Here is a 16,699-nt window from a genome sequence, read left to right on the forward strand (position 1 = left end):
CCGGTAAGTACCGGCATGGGACACTGGCTGGGAATCCCGGCTGCCGTTGACATTTTGCTCTGTTGCCGCCCTTCCGTTCCGATTCCGAAAAGGATTTATTGATGCTTAAATCCACAATACACAGGGTGTGAAGCTGTCAACGGCCATCCTAAGCCTGAACGTGCCTGCTCTCCTCAGATCGCAGACTACTGCCCGGCAGTTACCGGCATGGGAGACTGGCTGGCAATCCAAGGTGCCATTGACATTTTGCTCTGTTGCCGCCTTCCTCTCCGATTAATAAAAATATTTATTGATGCTTAAATTCACAATATACAAGGCGTGAAGATGTCAACGGCCATCCTAAGCTGAACGCGGACTGCTACCCAGCTTAGGGCCCAGTAAGTACCGGCATGGGAGACTGGCTGCGAATCCCGGGTGCAGTTGACATTATGCTCTGTTGCCGCCTTCCGTTCCGATTCCGAAAAGGATTTATTGATGCTTAAATGCACAGTATAAAAAGCATGAAGCTGTCAATGGCCATCCTAAGCTGAACGCGCCTGCTCTCGTCAGATCGCAGACTGCTACCAAGCTTAGGGCCCAGTAAGTACCGGCATGGGAGACTGGCTGGGAATCCCGGGTGCAGTTGACATTTTGCTCTGTTGCCGCCTTCCGTTCCGATTCCGAAAAGGATTTATTGATGCTTAAATGCACAGTATAAAAATCATGAAGCTGTCAATGGCCATCCTAAGCTGAACGCGCCTGCTTTCGTAAGATCGCAGACTGCTACCTAGCTTAGGGCCCGGTAAGTGCTGGCATGGGAGACTGGCTGGGAATCCTGGTTGCCGTTGACATTTTGCTCTATTGCTGCCTTCCGTTCCGATTCCGAAAAGGATTTATTGATGCTTAAATGCACAGTATACAGGGTGTGAAGCTGTCAACGGCCATCCTAAGCTGAACGTGCCTGCTCTCGTCAGATCGCAGACTGATACCCAGCTTAGGGCCTAGTAAGTACCACCATGGTAGACTGGCTGGAATCCCGGGTGCAGTTGACATTTTAATCTGTTGCCGCCTTCCGCTCCGATTCCGAAAAGGATTTATTGATGCTTAAATCCACAATATACAGGGTGTGAAGCTGTCAACGGCCATCCTATGCTGAACGTGTCTGCTCTCCTCAGATCGCAGACTGCTGCCCGGCAGATACCGGCGTGGGAGACTGGCTGGCAATCCAAGGTGCCATTGACATTTTGCTCTGTTGCCGCCTTCCTCTCCGATTATTAAAAATATTTATTGATGCTTAAATCCACAGTATACAAAGTGTGAAGCTGTCAACGGCCATCCTAAGCTGAACGCGCCTGCTCTCGTCAGATCGCAGACTGCTACCCAGCTTAGGGCCTGGTAAGTACCAGCATGGGAGACTGGCTGGGGAATCCCGGGTGCAGTTGACATTTTAATCTGTTGCCGCCTTCCGCTCCGATTCGGAAAAGGATTTATTGATGCTTAAATGCACAGTATAAAGGGCGTGAAGCTGTCAACGGCCATCCTAAGCTGAACGCGCCTGCTCTCGTCAGAACGCAGACTGCTACCCAGCTTAGGGCCCGGTAAGTACCAGCATGGGAGACTGGCTGGGAATCCCAGGTGTTGTTGACATTTTGCTCTGTAGCCGCCTTCCGCTCCGATTCCGAAAAGGATTTATTGATGCTTAAATCCACCATATACAGGTTGTGAAGCCGTCTACGGCTATCCTAAGCTGAATGTGCCTGTTCTTATCAGATCGCAGACTGCTGCCCGGCAAGTACAGGCATGGGAGACTGGCTGGCAATCCAAGGTCCTATTGACATTTTGCTCTGTTGCCGCCTTCCTCTCCGATTCCGAAAAGGATTTATTGATGCTTAAATGCACAGTATAAAAAGCATGAAGCTGTCAATGGCCATCCTAAGCTGAACGCGCCTGCTCTCGTCAGATCGCAGACTGCTACCCAGCTTAGGGCCCGGTAAGTACTGGCATGGGAGACTGGCTGGGAATCCCGGGTGCCGTTGACATTTTGCTCTATTGCTGCCTTCCGCTCCGATTCCGAAAAGAATTTATTGATGCTTAAATCCACAGTATACAAGGTGTGAAGCTGTCGACGGCCATCCTAAGCCTAACGTGCCTGCTCTTGTCAGATAGCAGACTGGTACAGATTTTAGGGCCCGGTAAGTACCGGCATGGGACACTGGCTGGGAATCCCGGCTGCCGTTGACATTTTGCTCTGTTGCCGCCTTCCGTTCCGATTCCGAAAAGGATTTATTGATGCTTAAATGCATAGTATAAAGTGCGAGAAGCTGTCAACGGCCATCCTAAGCTGAACGTGCCTGCTCTCGTCAGATCGCAGACTGCTACCCAGCTTAGGGCCCGGTAAGTACCAGCATGGGAGACTGGCTGGGAATCCCAGGTGTCGTTGAAATTTTGCTCTGTTGCCGCCTTACGCTCCGATTCGGAAAAGGATTTATTGATGCTTAAATGCACAGTATAAAAAGCATGAAGCTGTCAATGGCCATCCTAAGCTGAACGCGCCTGCTCTCGTCAGATCGCAGACTGCTCTAGCTTAGGGGTCCGGTAGGTACTGGCATGGGAGACTGGCTGGGAATCCTGGTTGCCGTTGACATTTTGCTCTATTGCTGCCTTCCGCTCCGATTCCGAAAATAATTTATTGATGCTTAAATCCACAGTATACAAGGTGTGAAGCTGTCGACGGCCATCCTAAGCTTAACGCGCCTGCTCTCGTCAGATCGCAGACTGATACAGATCTTAGGGCCCGGTAAGTACCGGCATGGGACACTGGCTGGGAATCCCGGCTGCCGTTGACATTTTGCTCTGTTGCCGCCTTCCGTTCCGATTCCGAAAAGGATTTATTGATGCTTAAATGCACAGTATACAAAGTGTGAAGCTGTCAACGGCCATCCTAAGCTGAACGCGCCTGCTCTCGATAGATCGCAGACTGATACCCAGCTTAGGGCCTGGTAAGTACCAGCATGGGAGACTGGCTGGGAATCCCGGCTGCCGTTGACATTTTGCTCTCTTGCCGCCTTCCGTTCCGATTCCGAAAAGGATTTATTGATGCCTAAATGCACAGTATAAAGGGCGAGAAGCTGTCAAAGGCCATCCTAAGCTGAACGCGCCTGCTCTCGTCAGATCGCAGACTGCTACCCAGCTTAGGGCCCGGTAAGTACCAGCATGGGAGACTGGCTGGGAATCCCGGGTGCAGTTGACATTTTGCTCTGTTGCCGCCTTCCGTTCTGATTCCGAAAAGGATTTATTGATGCTTAAATGCACAATATAAAAATCATGAAGCTGTCAACGGCCATCCTAAGCTGAACGCGCCTGCTCTCGTCAGATTTCAGACTGCTACCCAGCTTAGGGCCCGGTAAGTACCAGAATGGGAGACTGGCTGGGAATCCCGGGTGCCGTTGACATTTTGCTCTATTGCTGCCTTCCGCTCCGATTCCGAAAATAATTTATTGATGCTTAAATCCACAGTATACAAGGTGTGAAGCTGTCGACGGCCATCCTAAGCTTAACGCGCCTGCTCTCGTCAGATCGCAGACTGGTACAGATCTTAGGGCCCGGTAAGTACCGGCATGGGACACTGGCTGGGAATCCCGGCTGCCGTTGACATTTTGCTCTGTTGCCGCCTTCCGTTCCGGTTCCGGTTCCGGTTCCGGTTCCGGTTCCGATTCCGAAAAGGATTTATTGATGCTTAAATGCACAGTATGCAAAGTGTGAAGCTGTCAACGGCCATCCTAAGCTGAACGCGCCTGCTCTCGTCAGATCGCAGACTGATACCCAGCTTAGGGCCTGGTAAGTACCAGTATGGGACTGGCTGGGAATCCCGGGTGCAGTTGACATTATAATCTGTTGCCGCCTTCCGCTTCGATTCGGAAAAGGATTTATTGATGCTTAAATCCACAGTATACAGGGTGTGAAGCCGTCTACGGCTATCCTAAGCTGAATGTGCCTGTTCTTGTCAGATCGCAGACTGCTGCCCGACAAGTACGGGCATGGGAGACTGGCTGGCAATCCAAGGTTCTATTGACATTTTGCTCTGTTGCCGCCTTCCTCTACGATTCCGAAAAGGATTTATTGATGCTTAAATGCACAGTATAAAAAGCATGAAGCTGTCAATGGCCATCCTAAGCTGAACGCGCCTGCTCTTGTCAGATCGCAGACTGCTACCCAGCTTAGGGCCCGGTAAGTACTGGCATGGGAGACTGGCTGGGAATCCCGGGTGCCGTTGACATTTTGCTCTATTGCTGCCTTCCGCTCCGATTCCGAAAATAATTTATTGATGCTTAAATCCACAGTATACAAGGTGTGAAGCTGTCGACGGCCATCCTAAGCTTAACGCGCCTGCTCTCGTCAGATCGCAGACTGGTACAGATCTTAGGGCCCGGTAAGTACCGGCATGGGACACTGGCTGGGAATCCTGGCTGCCGTTGACATTTTGCTCAGTTGCCGCCTTCCGTTCCGTTCCGATTCCGAAAAGGATTTATTGATGCCTAAATGCACAGTATAAAGAGCGAGAAGCTGTCAACGGCCATCCTAAGCTGAACGCGCCTGCTCTCGTCAGATCGCAGACTGCTACCCAGCTTAGGGCCCGGTAAGTACCAGCATGGGAGACTGGCTGGGAATCTCAGGTGTCGTTGACATTTTGCTCGGTTGCCGCCTTCCGCTCCGATTCTGAAAAGGTTTTATTGATGCTTAAATCCACAGTATATAGGGTGAGAAGATGTCTATGGCCATCCTAAGCTGAATGCGCCTGTTCTCGTCAGATCGCAGACTGCTACCCAGCTTCGGGCCTGGTAAGTACCAGCATGGGAGACTGGCTGGGAATCCCGGGTGCAGATGACAATTTAATCTGTTGCCGCGCTCCGATTCGGAAAAGGATTTATTGATGCTTAAATCCACAATACACAGGGTGTAAAGCTGTCAACGGCCATCCTAAGCCTGAATGTGCCTGCTCTCCTCAGATCGCAGACTGCTGCCCGGCAGTTACCGGCATGGGAGACTGGCTGGCAATCCAAGGTGCCATTGACATTTTGCTCTGTTGCCGCCTTCCTCTCCGATTAATAAAAATATTTATTGATGCTTAAATCCACAATATACAAGGCGTGAAGATGTCAACGGCCATGCTAAGCTGAACGTGCCTGCTCTCGTCAGATCGCAGACTGCTGCCCAGCTTAGGGCCCAGTAAGTACCGGCATGGGAGACTGGCTGGGAATGCCGGGTGCAGTTGACATTATGCTCTGTTGCCGCCTTCCGTTCCGATTCCGAAAAGGATTTATTGATGCTTAAATGCACAGTATAAATAGCATGAAGCTGTCAATGGCCATCCTAAGCTGAACGCGCCTGCTCTCGTCAGATCGCAGACTGCTACCCAGCTTAGGGCCCGGTAGGTACTGGCATGGGAGACTGGCTGGGAATCCCAGGTGCCGTTGACATTTTGCTCTATTGCTGCCTTCCGCTCCAATTCCGAAAATAATTTATTGATGCTTAAATCCACAGTATACAAGGTGTGAAGCTGTCGACGGCCATCCTAAGCTCAATGCGCCTGCTCTCGTCAGATCGCAGACTGGTACAGATCTTAGGGCCTGGTAAGTACCAGCATGGGAGACTGGCTGGGAATCCCGGGTGCAGTTGACATTTTAATCTGTTGCCGCATTCCGCTCCGATTCGGAAACGGATTTATTGATGCTTAAATCCACAATATAAAGGGCGTGAAGCTGTCAAAGGCCATCCTAAGCTGAACGCGCCTGCTCTCGTCAGATCGCAGACTGCTACCCAGATTAGGGCCCGGTAAGTACCAGCATGGGAGACTGGCTGGGAATCCCAGGTGTTGTTGACATTTTGCTCTGTAGCCGCCTTCCACTCCGATTCCGAAAAGGATTTATTGATGCTTAAATCCACAGTATACAGGGTGTGAAGCCGTCTACGGCTATCCTAAGCTGAATGTGCCTGTTCTTGTCAGATCGCAGACTGCTGCCCAGCAAGTACGGGCATGGGAGACTGGCTGGCAATCCAAGGTGCTATTGACATTTTGCTCTTTTGCCGCCTTCCTCTACGATTCCGAAAAGGATTTATTGATGCTTAAATGCACAGTATAAAGGACGAGAAGCTATCAACGGCCATCCTAAGCTGATTGCGCCTGCTCTCGTCAGATCGCAGACTGCTATCCAGCTTAGGGCCTTGTAAAAACCAGCATGGGAGACTGGCTGGGAATCCTGGGTGCAGTTGACATTTTGCTCTGTTTCTGCTCCGATTCCGAAAATTATTTATTGATGCTTAAATCCACAGTATACAAAGTGTGAAGCTGTCAACGGCCATCCTAAGCTGCACGCGCCTGCTCTCGTCAGATCGCAGACTGCTACCCAGCTTAGGGCCCAGTAACTACCGGCATGGGAGAGTGGCTGGGAATCCCGTGTGCAGTTGACATTTTGCTCTGTTGCCGCCTTCCGTTCCGATTCCGAAAAGGATTTATTGATGCTTAAATGCACAGTATAAAAAGCATGAAGCTGTCAATGGCCATCCTAAGCTGAACGTGCCTGCTATCGTCAGATAGCAGACGGCTACCCAGCTTAGGGCCCGGTAAGTACTGGCATGGGAGACTGGCTGGGAATCCCGGGTGCCGTTGACATTTTGCTCTATTGCTGCCTTCCGCTCCGATTCCGAAAATAATTTATTGATGCTTAAATCCACAGTATACAAGGTGTGAAGCTGTCGACGGCCATCCTAAACTTAACGCGCCTGCTCTCGTCAGATCGCAGACTGGTACAGATCTTAGGGCCCGGTAAGTACCGGCATGGGACACTGGCTGGGAATCCCGGCTGCCGTTGACATTTTGCTCTGTTGCCGCCTTCCGTTCCGATTCCGAAAAGGATTTATTGATGCTTAAATGCACAGTATACAAAGTGTGAAGCTGTCAACGGCCATCCTAAGCTGAACGCGCCTGCTCTCGCCAGATCGCAGTCTGCTACCCAGCTTAGGGCCTGGTAAGTACCAGCATGGGAGACTGGCTGGGAATCCCGGGTGCAGTTGACATTTTAATCTGTTGCTGCCTTCCGCTCCAATTCGGAAAAGGATTTATTGATGCTTAAATCCACAATATACAGGGTGTGAAGCTGTCAACGGCCATCCTAAGCCTGAATGTGCCTGCTCTCCTCAGATCGCAGACTGCTGCCCGGCAGATACCGGCATGGGAGACTGGCTGGGAATCCCAGGTGTTGTTGACATTTTGCTCTGTAGCCGCCTTCCGCTCCGATTCCGAAAAGGATTTATTGATGCTTAAATCCACAGTATACAGGGTGTGAAGCTGTCTACGGCTATCCTAAGCTGAATGTGCCTGTTCTTGTCAGATCGCAGACTGCTGCCCAGCAAGTACGGGCATGGGAGACTGGCTGGCAATCCAAGGTGCTATTGACATTTTGCTCTGTTGCCGCCTTCCTCTACGATTCCGAAAAGGATTTATTGATGCTTAAATGCACAGTATAAAAAGCATGAAGCTGTCAATGGCCATCCTAAGCTGAACGCGCCTGCTCTCGTCAGATCGCAGACTGGTACAGATCTTAGGGCCTGGTAAGTACCAGCATGGGAGACTGGCTGGGAATCCCGGGTGCAGTTGACATTTTAATCTTTTGCCGCCTTCCGCTCCGATTCGGAAAAGGATTTATTGATGCTTAAATCCACAATATAAAGGGCGTTAAGCTGTCAACGGCCATCCTAAGCTGAACGCGCCTGCTCTCGTCAGATCGCAGACTGCTACCCAGATTAGGGCCCGGTAAGTACCAGCATGGGAGACTGGCTGGGAATCCCAGGTGTTGTTGACATTTTGCTCTGTAGCCGCCTTCCGCTTCGATTCCGAAAAGGATTTATTGATGCTTAAATCCACAGTATACAGGGTGTGAAGCCGTTCACGGCTATCCTAAGCTGAATGTGCCTGTTCTTGTCAGATCGCAGACTGCTGCCCGGAAAGTACGGGCATGGGAGACTGGCTGGCAATCCAAGGTGCTATTGACATTTTGCTCTGTTGCCGCCTTCCTCTCCGATTCCGAAAAGGATTTATTGATGCTTAAATGCACAGTATAAAAAGCATGAAGCTGTCAATGGCCATCCTAAGCTGAACGTGCCTGCTCTCGTCAGATCACAGACTGCTACCCAGCTTAGGGCCCGGTAAGTACTGGCATGGGAGACTGGCTGGGAATCCCAAGTGCCGTGGACATTTTGCTCTATTGCTGCCTTCCGCTCCGATTCCGAAAAGAATTTATTGATGCTTAAATCCACAGTATACAAGGTGTGTAGCTGTCGACGGCCATCCTAAGCTTAACGCGCCTGCTCTCGTCAGATCGCAGACTGGTACAGATCTTAGGGCCCGGTAAGTACCGGCATGGGAAACTGGCTGGGAATCCCGGCTGCCGTTGACATTTTGCTCTGTTGCCGCCTTCCGTTCCGATTCTGAAAAGGATTTATTGATGCTTAAATGCACAGTATACAAAGTGTGAAGCTGTCAACGGCCATCCTAAGCTGAACGCGCCTGCTCTCGTCAGATCGCAGACTGCTACCCAGCTTAGGGCTTGTTAAGTACCAGCATGGGAGACTGGCTGGGAATCCCGGGTGCAGTTGACATTTTAATCTGTTGCCGCCTTCCACTCCGATTCGGAAAACGATTTATTGATGCTTAAATGCACAGTATAAAGGGCGTGAAGCTGTCAACGGCCATCCTAAGCTGAACGCGCCTGCTCTCGTCAGATCGCAGACTGCTACCCAGCTTAGGGCCCGGTAAGTACCAGCATGGGAGACTGGCTGGGAATCCCAGGTGTTGTTGACATTTTGCTCTGTAGCCGCCTTCCGCTACGATTCCGAAAAGGCTTTATTGATGCTTAAATCCACAGTATACAGGGTGTGAAGCAGTCTACGGCTATCCTAAGCTGAATGTGCCTGTTCTTGTCAGATCGCAGACTGCTGCCCGGCAAATGCGGGCATGGGAGACTGGCTGGCAATCCAAGGTGCTATTGACATTTTGCTCTGTTGCCGCCTTCCTCTCCGATTCCGAAAAGGATTTATTGATGCTTAAATGCACAGTATAAAAAGCATGAAGCTGTCAATGGCCATCCTAAGCTGAACGCGCCTGCTCTCGTCAGATCACAGACTGCTACCCAGCTTAGGTCCCGGTAAGTACTGACATGGGAGACTGGCTGGGAATCCCGGGTGCCGTTGACATTTTGCTCTATTGCTGCCTTCCGCTCCGATTCTGAAAAGAATTTATTGATGCTTAAATCCACAGTATACAAGGTGTGAAGCTGTCGACGGCCATCCTAAGCTTAACGCGCCTGCTCTTGTCAGATCGCAGACTGGTACAGATCTTAGGGCCCGGTAAGTACCGGCATGGGACACTGGCTGGGAATCCCGGCTGCCGTTGACATTTTGCTCTGTTGCCGCCTTCCGTTTCCGATTCCGAAAAGGATTTATTGATGCTTAAATGCACAGTATACAAAGTGTGAAGCTGTCAACGGCCATCCTAAGCTGAACGCGCCTGCTCTCTTCAGATCGCAGACTGATACCCAGCTTAGGGCCTGGTAAGTACCAGCATGGGAGACTGGCTGGGAATCCCGGGTGCAGTTGACATTTTAATCTGTTGCCGCCTTCCGCTCCAATTCGGAAAAGGATTTATTGATGCTTAAATCCACAGTATACAGGGCGTGAAGCTGTCAACGGCCATCCTAAGCTGAACGCGCCTGCTCTCGTCAGATCGCAGACTGCTACCCAGCTTAGGGCCCGGTAAGTACCAGCATGGGAGACTGGCTGGGAATCCCAGGTGTTGTTGACATTTTGCTATGTAGCCGCCTTCCGCTTCGATTCCGAAAAGGATTTATTGATGCTTAAATCCACAGTATACAGGGTGTGAAGCCGTCTACGGCTATCCTAAGCTGAATGTGCCTGTTCTTGTCAGATCGCAGACTGCTGCCCGGCAAGTACCAGCATGGGAGACTGGCTGGCAATCCAAGGTGCTATTGACATTTTGCTCTGTTGCCGCCTTCCTCTCCGATTCCGAAAAGGATTTATTGATGCTTAAATGCACAGTATAAAAAGCAAGAAGCTGTCAATGGCCATCCTAAGCTGAACGCGCCTGCTCTCATCAGATCGCAGACTGCTACCCAGCTTAGGGCCCGGTAAGTACTGGCATTGGAGACTGGCTGGGAATCCCAGGTGCCGTGGACATTTTGCTCTATTGCTGCCTTCCGCTCCGATTCCGAAAATAATTTATTGATGCTTAAATCCACAGTATACAAGGTGTGAAGCTGTCGACGGCCATCCTAAGCTTAACGCGCCTGCTCTCGTCAGATCGCAGACTGTTACAGATCTTAGGGCCCGGTAAGTACCGGCATGGGACACTGGCTGGGAATCCCGGCTGCCGTTGACATTTTGCTCTGTTGCCGCCTTCCGAAAAGGATTTATTGATGCTTAAATGCACAGTATAAAGGGCGAGAAGCTGTCAACGGCCATCCTAAGCTGAACGCGCCTGCGCTCGTCAGATCGCAGACTGCTACCCAGCTTAGGGCCTGGTAAGTACCAGCATGGGAGACTGGCTGGGAATCCCGGGTGCAGTTGACATTTTAATCTGTTGCCGCCTTCCGCTCCGATTCGGAAAAGGATTTATTGATGCTTAAATCCACAATATACAGGGTGTGAAGCTGTCAACGGCCATCCTAAGCCTGAACGTGCTTGCTCTCCTCAGATCGCAGACTGCTGCCCGGCAGTTAACGGCATGGGAGACTGGCTGGCAATCCAAGGTGCCGTTGACATTTTGCTCTGTTGCCGCCTTCCTCTCTGATTAATAAAAATATTTATTGATGCTTAAATCCACAATATACAAGGCGTGAAGATGTCAACGGCCATCCTAAGCTGAACGCGCCTGCTCTCGTCAGATCGCAGACTGCTACCAAGCTTAGGGCCCAGTAAGTACCATCATGGGAGACGGGCTGGGAATCCCGGGTGCAGTTGACATTTTGCTCTGTTGCCGCATTCCGTTCCGATTCCGAAAAGGATTTATTGATGCTTAAATGCACAGTATAAAAAGCATGAAGCTGTCAATGGCCATCCTAAGCTGAACGCGCCTGCTCTCGTCAGATCGCAGACTGCTACCCAGCTTAGGGCCCGGTAAGTACTGGCATGGGAGACTGGCTGAGAATCCCTGTTGCCGTTGACATTTTGCTCTATTGCCCCGATTCCGAAAATAATTTATTGATGCTTAAATCCACAGTATACAAGGTGTGAAGCTGTCAACAGCCATCCTAAGCTTAACGCGCCTGCTCTCGTCAGATCGCAGACTGGTACAGATCTTAGGGCCTGTAAGTACCGGCATGGGACACTGGCTGGGAATCCCGGCTGCTGTTGACATTTTGCTCTGTTGCCGCCTTCCGTTCCGATTCCGAAAAGGATTTATTGATGCTTAAATCCACAGTATCCACAGTATGCAGGGTGTGAAGCCGTCTACGGCTATCCTAAGCTGAATGTGCCTGTTCTTGTCAGATCGCAGACTGCTGCCCGGCAAATACGGGCATGGGAGACTAGCTGGCAATCCAAGGTGCTATTGACATTTTGCTCTGTTGCCGCCTTCCTCTCCGATTCCGAAAAGGATTTATTGATGCTTAAATGCACAGTATAAAAAGCAAGAAGCTGTCAATGGCCATCCTAAGCTGAACGCGCCTGCTCTCGTCAGATCGCAGACTGCTACCCAGCTTAGGGCCCGGTAAGTACTGGCATGGGAGACTGGCTGGGAATCCCAGGTGCCGTGGACATTTTGCTCTATTGCTGCCTTCCGCTCCGATTCCGAAAAGAATTTATTGATGCTTAAATCCACAGTATACAAGGTGTGAAGCTGTCGACGGCCATCCTAAGCTTAACGCGCCTGCTCTCGTCAGATCGCAGACTGTTACAGATCTTAGGGCCCGGTAAGTACCGGCATGGGACACTGGCTGGGAATCCCGGCTGCCGTTGACATTTTGCTCTGTTGCCGCCTTCCGAAAAGGATTTATTGATGCTTAAATGCACAGTATAAAGGGCGAGAAGCTGTCAACGGCCATCCTAAGCTGAACGCGCCTGCGCTCGTCAGATCGCAGACTGCTACCCAGCTTAGGGCCTGGTAAGTACCAGCATGGGAGACTGGCTGGGAATCCCGGGTGCAGTTGACATTTTAATCTGTTGCCGCCTTCCGCTCCGATTCGGAAAAGGATTTATTGATGCTTAAATCCACAATATACAGGGTGTGAAGCTGCTCACGGCTATCCTAAGCTGAATGTGCCTGTTCTTGTCAGATCGCAGACTGCTGCCCGGAAAGTACGGGCATGGGAGACTGGCTGGCAATCCAAGGTGCTATTGACATTTTGCTCTGTTGCCGCCTTCCTCTCCGATTCCGAAAAGGATTTATTGATGCTTAAATGCACAGTATAAAAAGCATGAAGCTGTCAATGGCCATCCTAAGCTGAACGTGCCTGCTCTCGTCAGATCGCAGACTGCTACCCAGCTTAGGGCCCGGTAAGTACTGGCATGGGAGACTGGCTGGGAATCCCAAGTGCCGTGGACATTTTGCTCTATTGCTGCCTTCCGCTCCGATTCCGAAAAGAATTTATTGATGCTTAAATCCACAGTATACAAGGTGTGTAGCTGTCGACGGCCATCCTAAGCTTAACGCGCCTGCTCTCGTCAGATCGCAGACTGGTACAGATCTTAGGGCCCGGTAAGTACCGGCATAGGACACTGGCTGGGAATCCCGGCTGCCGTTGACATTTTGCTCTGTTGCCGCCTTCCGTTCCGATTCCGAAAAGGATTTATTGATGCTTAAATGCACAGTATACAAAGTGTGAAGCTGTCAACCGCCATCCTAAGCTGAACGCGCCTGGTCTCGTCAGATCGCAGACTGCTACCCAGCTTAGGGCCCGGTAAGTACCAGCATGGGAGACTGGCTGGGAATCCCGGGTGCAGTTGACATTTTGCTCTGTTGCCGCCTTCCGAAAAGGATTTATTGATGCTTAAATGCACAGTATAAAGGGCGAGAAGCTGTCAACGGCCATCCTAAGCTGAACGCGCCTGCGCTCGTCAGATCGCAGACTGCTACCCAGCTTAGGGCCTGGTAAGTACCAGCATGGGAGACTGGCTGGGAATCCCGGGTGCAGTTGACATTTTAATCTGTTGCCGCCTTCCGCTCCGATTCGGAAAAGGATTTATTGATGCTTAAATCCACAATATACAGGGTGTGAAGCTGTCAACGGCCATCCTAAGCCTGAACGTGCCTGCTCTCCTCAGATCGCAGACTGCTGCCCGGCAGTTAACGGCATGGGAGACTGGCTGGCAATCCAAGGTGCCGTTGACATTTTGCTCTGTTGCCGCCTTCCTCTCTGATTAATAAAAATATTTATTGATGCTTAAATCCACAATATACAAGGCGTGAAGATGTCAACGGCCATCCTAAGCTGAACGCGCCTGCTCTCGTCAGATCGCAGACTGCTACCAAGCTTAGGGCCCAGTAAGTACCATCATGGGAGACGGGCTGGGAATCCCGGGTGCAGTTGACATTTTGCTCTGTTCCGCCTTCCGTTCCGATTCCGAAAAGGATTTATTGATGCTTAAATGCACAGTATAAAAAGCATGAAGCTGTCAATGGCCATCCTAAGCTGAACGCGCCTGCTCTCGTCAGATCGCAGACTGCTACCCAGCTTAGGGCCCGGTAAGTACTGGCATGGGAGACTGGCTGAGAATCCCTGTTGCCGTTGACATCTTGCTCTATTGCTCCGATTCCGAAAATAATTTATTGATGCTTAAATCCACAGTATACAAGGTGTGAAGCTGTCAACAGCCATCCTAAGCTTAACGCGCCTGCTCTCGTCAGATCGCAGACTGGTACAGATCTTAGGGCCTGTAAGTACCGGCATGGGACACTGGCTGGGAATCCCGGCTGCTGTTGACATTTTGCTCTGTTGCCGCCTTCCGTTCCGATTCCGAAAAGGATTTATTGATGCTTAAATGCACAGTATACAAAGTGTGAAGCTGTCAACCGCCATCCTAAGCTGAACGCGCCTGGTCTCGTCAGATCGCAGACTGCTACCCAGCTTAGGGCCTGGTAAGTACCAGCATGGGAGACTGGCTGGGAATCCCGGGTGCAGTTGACATTTTAATCTGTTGCCGCCTTCCGCTCCGATTCGGAAATGGATTTATTGATGCTTAAATGCGCAGTATAAAGGGCGTGAAGCTGTCAACGGCCATCCTAAGCTGAACGCGCCTGCTCTCGTCAGATCGCAGACTGCTACCCTGCTTAGGGCCCGGTAAGTACCAGCATGGGAGACTGGCTGGGAATCTCAGGTGTTGTTGACATTTTGCTCTGTAGCTCTGTAGACATTTTGCTCCGATTCCGAAAAGGATTTATTGATGCTTAAATCCACAATATACAGGGTGTGAAGCCGTCTACGGCTATCCTAAGCTGAATGCGCCTGTTCTTGTCAGATCGCAGACTGCTGCCCGGCAAGTACGGGCAGGGGAGACTGGCTGGCAATCCAAGGTGCTATTGACATTTTGCTCTGTTGCCGCCTTCCTCTCCGATTAAAAAAAATATTTATTGATGCTTAAATCCACAGTATGCAAGGCGTGAAGATGTCAACGGCCATCTTAAGCTGAATGCGCCTGCTCTCGTCAGATCGCAGACTGCTACCCAGCTTAGGGCCCGGTAAGTACTGGCATGGGAGACTGGCTGGGAATCCCGGGTGCTGTTGACATTTTGCTCTGTTGCCGCCTCCGTTTCCGATTCCGAAAAGGCTTTATTGATGCTTAAATACACAGTATACAAAGCGTGAAGCTGTCAACGGCCATCCTAAGCTGAACGCGCCTGCTCTCGTCAGATCGCAGACTGACACCCAGCTTAGGGCCTGGTAAGTACCAGCATGGGAGACTGGCTGAGAATCCCGTGTGCAGTTGACATTTTAATCTGTTGCCGCCTTCTGCGCCGATTCGGAAAAGGATTTATTGATGCTTAAATCCACAGTATACAGGGTGTGAAGCTGTCAACGGCCATCCTAAGCTGAACGCGCCAGCTCTCGTCAGATCGCAGACTGCTACCCAGCTTAGGGCCCGGTAAGTACCAGCATGGGAGACTGGCTGGGAATCCCAGGTGTTGTTGACATTTTGCTCTGTAGCCGCCTTCCGCTTCGATTCCGAAAAGGATTTTTTGATGCTTAAATCCACAGTATGCAGGGTGTGAAGCCGTCTACGGCTATCCTAAGCTGAATGTGCCTGTTCTTGTCAGATCGCAGACTGCTGCCCGGCAAATACGGGCATGGGAGACTAGCTGGCAATCCAAGGTGCTATTGACATTTTGCTCTGTTGCCGCCTTCCTCTCCGATTCCGAAAAGGATTTATTGATGCTTAAATGCACAGTATAAAAAGCAAGAAGCTGTCAATGGCCATCCTAAGCTGAACGCGCCTGCTCTCGTCAGATCGCAGACTGCTACCCAGCTTAGGGCCCGGTAAGTACTGGCATGGGAGACTGGCTGGGAATCCCAGGTGCCGTGGACATTTTGCTCTATTGCTGCCTTCCGCTCCGATTCCGAAAAGAATTTATTGATGCTTAAATCCACAGTATACAAGGTGTGAAGCTGTCGACGGCCATCCTAAGCTTAACGCGCCTGCTCTCGTCAGATCGCAGACTGTTACAGATCTTAGGGCCCGGTAAGTACCGGCATGGGACACTGGCTGGGAATCCCGGCTGCCGTTGACATTTTGCTCTGTTGCCGCCTTCCGAAAAGGATTTATTGATGCTTAAATGCACAGTATAAAGGGCGAGAAGCTGTCAACGGCCATCCTAAGCTGAACGCGCCTGCGCTCGTCAGATCGCAGACTGCTACCCAGCTTAGGGCCTGGTAAGTACCAGCATGGGAGACTGGCTGGGAATCCCGGGTGCAGTTGACATTTTAATCTGTTGCCGCCTTCCGCTCCGATTCGGAAAAGGATTTATTGATGCTTAAATCCACAATATACAGGGTGTGAAGCTGTCAATGGCCATCCTAAGCCTGAACGTGCCTGCTCTCCTCAGATCGCAGACTGCTGCCCGGCAGTTAACGGCATGGGAGACTGGCTGGCAATCCAAGGTGCCGTTGACATTTTGCTCTGTTGCCGCCTTCCTCTCTGATTAATAAAAATATTTATTGATGCTTAAATCCACAATATACAAGGCGTGAAGATGTCAACGGCCATCCTAAGCTGAACGCGCCTGCTCTCGTCAGATCGCAGACTGCTACCAAGCTTAGGGCCCAGTAAGTACCATCGTGGGAGACGGGCTGGGAATCCCGGGTGCAGTTGACATTTTGCTCTGTTCCGCCTTCCGTTCCGATTCCGAAAAGGATTTATTGATGCTTAAATGCACAGTATAAAAAGCATGAAGCTGTCAATGGCCATCCTAAGCTGAACGCGCCTGCTCTCGTCAGATCGCAGACTGCTACCCAGCTTAGGGCCCGGTAAGTACTGGCATGGGAGACTGGCTGAGAATCCCTGTTGCCGTTGACATTTTGCTCTATTGCTCCGATTCCGAAAATAATTTATTGATGCTTAAATCCACAGTATACAAGGTGTGAAGCTGTCAACAGCCATCCTAAGCTTAACGCGCCTGCTCTCGTCAGATCGCAGACTGGTACAGATCTTAGGGCCT

General features: G+C 50.8%; 11 pseudogenes; all 11 read left to right on the forward strand.

Annotated features, from left to right (window-relative positions):
• Positions 1-1,506: 1,506 nt before the first annotated feature.
• LOC130352853 (5S ribosomal RNA) lies at positions 1,507-1,626 on the forward strand (annotated as a pseudogene).
• Positions 1,627-1,898: 272 nt separating this feature from the next.
• On the forward strand, positions 1,899-2,018 carry LOC130315800 (5S ribosomal RNA; annotated as a pseudogene).
• Positions 2,019-4,135: 2,117 nt separating this feature from the next.
• On the forward strand, positions 4,136-4,255 carry LOC130353011 (5S ribosomal RNA; annotated as a pseudogene).
• A 289-nt stretch (positions 4,256-4,544) lies between these two features.
• LOC130326856 (5S ribosomal RNA) lies at positions 4,545-4,664 on the forward strand (annotated as a pseudogene).
• Positions 4,665-5,336: 672 nt separating this feature from the next.
• On the forward strand, positions 5,337-5,456 carry LOC130328500 (5S ribosomal RNA; annotated as a pseudogene).
• A 3,260-nt stretch (positions 5,457-8,716) lies between these two features.
• On the forward strand, positions 8,717-8,836 carry LOC130320516 (5S ribosomal RNA; annotated as a pseudogene).
• An 879-nt stretch (positions 8,837-9,715) lies between these two features.
• Positions 9,716-9,835, forward strand: LOC130320527 (5S ribosomal RNA; annotated as a pseudogene).
• Positions 9,836-10,107: 272 nt separating this feature from the next.
• On the forward strand, positions 10,108-10,227 carry LOC130348593 (5S ribosomal RNA; annotated as a pseudogene).
• Positions 10,228-11,687: 1,460 nt separating this feature from the next.
• LOC130329042 (5S ribosomal RNA) lies at positions 11,688-11,807 on the forward strand (annotated as a pseudogene).
• Positions 11,808-14,654: 2,847 nt separating this feature from the next.
• Positions 14,655-14,774, forward strand: LOC130327591 (5S ribosomal RNA; annotated as a pseudogene).
• Positions 14,775-15,450: 676 nt separating this feature from the next.
• LOC130329053 (5S ribosomal RNA) lies at positions 15,451-15,570 on the forward strand (annotated as a pseudogene).
• Positions 15,571-16,699: the final 1,129 nt, after the last annotated feature.

This window comes from Hyla sarda, chromosome 1 (genome assembly GCF_029499605.1).
Source record: "Hyla sarda isolate aHylSar1 chromosome 1, aHylSar1.hap1, whole genome shotgun sequence".
NCBI lineage: Eukaryota > Metazoa > Chordata > Amphibia > Anura > Hylidae > Hyla > Hyla sarda.